The sequence below is a fragment of the Panulirus ornatus genome, chromosome 1 (assembly GCF_036320965.1).
Source record: "Panulirus ornatus isolate Po-2019 chromosome 1, ASM3632096v1, whole genome shotgun sequence".
NCBI classification, from domain to species: Eukaryota; Metazoa; Arthropoda; class Malacostraca; order Decapoda; family Palinuridae; genus Panulirus; species Panulirus ornatus.
The window spans coordinates 48,754,953-48,759,952 of NC_092224.1; positions in this window are offsets into that span (position 1 = coordinate 48,754,953).

Genomic DNA, 5,000 nt, shown 5'->3' on the forward strand with positions numbered 1-5,000 from the left:
GTGTTTGCTTTGAAGAATGTATGTGAGAAATACTGAGAAAAGCAAATGGATTTGTATGTAGCATTTATGGATCTGGAGAAGGCATATGATAGAGTTGATAGAGATGCTCTGTGGAAGGTATTAAGAATATATAGTGTGGGAGGCAAGTTGTTAGAAGCAGTGAAAAGTTTTTATCGAGAATGTAAGGCATGTGTACGTGTAGGAAGAGAGGAAAGTGATTGGTTCTCAGTGAATATAGGTTTGCCGCAGGGGTGTGTGATGTCTCCATGGTTGTTTAATTTGTTTATGGATGGGGTTGTTAGGGAGGTGAATGCAAGAGTTTTGGAAAGCGGGGCAAGTATTAAGTCTATTGTGAATAAGAGAGCTTGGGAAGTGAGTCAGTTGTTGTTCGCTGATGATAGAGCGCTGGTGGCTGATTCATGTGAGAAACTGCAGAAGCTGGTGACTGAGTTTGGTAAAGTGTGTGAAAGAAGAAAGTTAAGAGTAAATGTGAATAAGAGCAAGGTTATTAGGTACAGTAGTGTTGAGGGTCAAGTCAGTTGGGAGGTAAGTTTGAATGGAGAAAAACTGGAGGTAGTAAAGTGTTTTAGATATCTGGGAGTGTGTCTGACAGCGGATGGAACCATGGAAGCGGAAGTGAATCATAGGGTGGGGGAGGGGGCGAAAATCCTTTGAGCCTTGAAGAATGTGTGGAAGTCGAGAACATTATCTCGGAAAGCAAAAATGGTTATGTTTGAAGGAACAGTGGTTCCAACAATGTTGTATGGTTGCGAGGCGTGGGCTATGGATAGAGTTGTGCACAGGAGGGTGGATATGCTGGAAATGAGATGTTTGAGGACAATGTGTGGTGTGAGGTGGTTTGATCGAGTAAGTAATGAAAGGGTAAGAGAAATGTGTCGAAATAAAAAGAGCGTGGTTGAGAGAGCAGAAGAGGGTGTTTTGAAATGGTTTGAGCACATGTAGAGAATGAGTGAGGAAAGATTGACCAAGAGGATATATGTGTCAGAGGTGGAGGGAACGAGGAGAAGTGGGAGACCAAATTGGAGATGGAAAGATGGAGTGAAAAAGATTTTTTGTGATCGGGGCCTGAACATGCAGGAGGGTAAAAGGAGGGCAAGGAATAGAGTGAATTGGATCGATATGGTGTACCGGGGTTGACGTGCTGTCAGTGGATTGAATCAGGGCATGTGAAGCTTCTTGGGTAAACCTTGGAAAGTTGTGTAGGGCCTGGATGTGGAAAGGGAGCTGTGGGCATTATTGCATGACAGCTAGAGACTGAGTGTGAACTAATGGGGCCTTTGTTGTCTTTTCCTAGTGCTACCTTGCACACTTGAGAGGTGAGGGGGATGGTATTCCATGTGTGGCGAGGTGGCGATGGGAATGAATAAAGGCAGACAGTGTGAATAGTATGCATGGGTATATATGTATGTATCTGTGTGTGCATATATATTTGTACATTGAGATGTATAGGTGTGTATATTTGCGTGTGTGGACGTGTATGTATATACATTGTGTATATACATATATACAAATGGGAACATCAGTGAAAGGGGCTAATGAGGAGGTGATAACAAGTAATGGTGATATGACAAGGAGATGGAGTGAGTATTTTCAAGGTTTGTTGAATGTGTTGATAATAGAGTGCCAGATATAGGGTGTTTTGATTGAGGTGGTGTGCAAAGTGAGAGGTTGAGGGAGAATGATTTGGTAAACAGAGGTAGTAAAAGCTTTGCGGAAGATGAAGTCCGGCAAGGCAGCGGGTTTGGATGGTATTGTAATGGAATCTATCAAAAAAGGGGTGACTGTATTGTTGACTGGTTGGTAAGGCTATTTATTGTATGAATGACTCATGGTGAGGTGCCTGAGGATTGGCGGAATGCTTGCATAGTGCCATTGTACAAAGGCAAAGGGGATAAATGTGAGTGCTGAAATTACAGAGGTATAAGAGCAGTGTGCTTTCAGAAGTGGGAGAGGTTGTGTGGATCAGGTGTTTGCCTTGAAGAATGTATGAGAGAAATACTTAGAGAAGCAAATGGATTTGTATGTAGCATTTATGGATCTGGGGAAGGCATATGAGAGAGTTGATAGAGATGCTCTGTGGAAGATATTAAGAATATATAGTGTGGGAGGCAAGTTGTTAGAAGCATTGAAGTCTTTCTCGAGGATGTAAAACATATGTACGTTTAGGAAGAGAGAAAAGTGATTGATTCTCAGTGAATATTGGTTTACGGCAGGGGTGCATGATGTCTGCATGGTTGTTTAAATTGTTTATGGATGGAGTTGATGGGGAGGTGAATGCAAAAGTTTTGGAAAGAGAGGCAAATATGGAGGCTGTTGTGCCTGAAAGAGCTTGGGAAGTGAGTCAGTTGTTGTTCGCTGATGATACAGCGCTGGTGGCTGATTCGGGTGAGAAATTGCAGAAGCTGGTGATTGAGTTTGGTAATGTGTGTAAAAGAAGAAAGCTGAGAATAAATGTGAATAAGAGCAAGGTTATAAGGTACAGTAAGGTTGAGAGAGAAGTCAGTTGGGAGGTAAGTTTGATAAGAGATAAACTGGAGAAAATGAAATGTTTTAGATATCTGAGAGTGGATTTGACAGCGGATGGAACCATGGAAGCGGAAGTGAATAATAGGGTGGGGGAGTGGGCGAAAGTTCGAAAACATTATCTTGGAAAGCAAAAATGGGTATTTTTGAAGGAATAGTGGTTCCACCTATGTCATATGAGGGGCTCATTCCTCAACTTGTATCTAAGTTTCTAAAAGAGGAAACAGAAGTAGTCATGACGGGAGTGCTCATCCTCCTCGAAAGCTCAGACTGGGGTATCTAAATGTGTGTAGATGTAACCAAGATGAGAAAAAAGGAGAGATAGGTGGTATGTTTGAGGAAAGGAACCTGGATATTTTGGATCTGAGTGAAACGAAGCTCAAGGGTAAAGGGGAATTGTGGTTTGGGAATGTCTTGGGACTAGAGTCAGGGGTTGGTGAGAGGACAAGAGCAAAGGAAGGAGTAGCACTACTCTTGAAGCAGGCGTTGTGGGAGAATGTGATAGAATGTAAGAAAGTAAATTAGACTGATATGGGTTAAACTGAAAGTGAATGAAGAGAGATGGGTGATTATTGGTGCCTATGATCGTGGTCATGAGAAGAAAGATCATGAGAGGCAAGTGTTTAGGGAGCAGCTGAGTGAATGTTAGCAGTTTTGATGAACCAGACCGGGTTATAGTGATGGGTGATTTGAATGCAATGGTGAGTAATGTGTAAGTTGAGGGTATAATTGGTGTACATAGGGTGTTCAGTGTTGTAAATGGAGATAATGAAGAGCTTGTAGATTTGTGTGCTGAAAACGATTGGTGATTGGGAATACCTGGTTTAGAAAAGATATACATAAGTATACGTATGTAAGTGGGAGAGATAGCCAGAGAGTGTTACTGGATTGCGTGCTAATTGATAGGCGTTTGAAAGAAAAACTTTTGGATGTTAATGTGCTAAGAGGGGCAGTTGGAGGGATGTCTGATCATTATCTTGAGGACGCAAAGGTGAAGATACGTTGAGGTTTTCAGAGAAGAGAGAATGTTGGGGTGAAGAGAGTGGTGAGAGGAAGTGAGCTTGGAAAGGAGACTTGTGTGAGGAAGTACCAGGATAGTTTGAGAGCAGAATGGCAAAAGGTGAGAGCAAATGACGAAAGGGGAGTGGGGGAGGAATGGAATGTATTTAGGGAGGCATTGATGGCCGGCGCAAAAGTTGCTTGTGGCATGAGAAAGGTGGGAGGTGTCCAGATTAGAAAAGGTTGTGAGTGGTGGGATGAAGAAGTAAGATTGTTAGTGAAAGAGAAGAGAGAGGCGTTTGGACTATTTTTCAGGGAAGTACTGAAAATGACCGAGAGACGTATGAAAGAAAGCGGCAAGTTGTCAAGAGAAAGGTGCAAGTGGTGAAAAAAGGACAATGAGAGTTGCGATGAGAGAGTATCTTTAAGGTTTACGGAGAATAAAAAGATGTTTTGGAAGAGATAGATGATTTGAGTAAAACATCGGTGAAGGGGGCTAATGGGTAGGTAATAACAAGTAGTGGTGAAGTGAGAAGATGGAGTGATTATTTCGAATGCTTGTTCAATGTGTTAGATGATAGAGTGGGAGATATAGGGTGTTTTGTTCGAGGTGGTGTGCGAAGTGAGAGGGTCAGGGAGAATGGTTTGTTAAACAGAGAAAAGGTAGTGAAAGCTTTGGAGAAGATGAAAGTCGGCAAGGCGGCGGGTTTGGATGGTATTGCTGTGGAAATTATTAGAGAAAAGGGGGTGACTGTGTTGTTGATTGGTTGGTAAGGATATTCAATGTATGTATGGTTCACGGTGAAGTGCCAGAGGATTAGCGGAATGCATGCATAGTGCCACTGTACAAAGGCAAAGTGGATAAAGGTGAGTGTTCAAATTACAGTGGCATAAGTTTGTCGAGTATTCCTGGTAAATTATATGAGAGGGTATTGATTAAGAGGGTAAAGGCATGTACAGAGCAACAGATTGGGGAAGAACACCGTGGTATCAGAAGTGGTAGAGAATGTGTGGATCAGGTGTATGTTGTGAAGAATGTATGCGAGAAATACTTATTAAAACAGATGGGCTTGTGTGCATCATTTATGCATCTGAAGAAGACATATGATAGGGTTCATACAGACTCTTTGTGGAAGGTACTAAGAGTGTATGGTGTGGGAGGTAAGTTGCTAGAAGCAGTGAAAAGTTTTTACCAAGGATATAAGGCATGTATACACGTAGGAAGACATGAAAGTGAATGGTTCCCAGTGAATGTCGTTTTCCGGCAGGGGTGCATGATGTCTCCATGGATATCTAATTTGTTTATGGATGGGGTAGTTTGGGAGGTGAATGCAAGAGTTTTGTAGAGAGGAGCAAGTATACAGTCTGTATTGGATGAAAGGCCTTGGAAAGTGAGTCAGTTGTTGTTCGCTGATGATACAGCGCTGGTGGCTGATTCATGTGAGAAACTGCAGAAG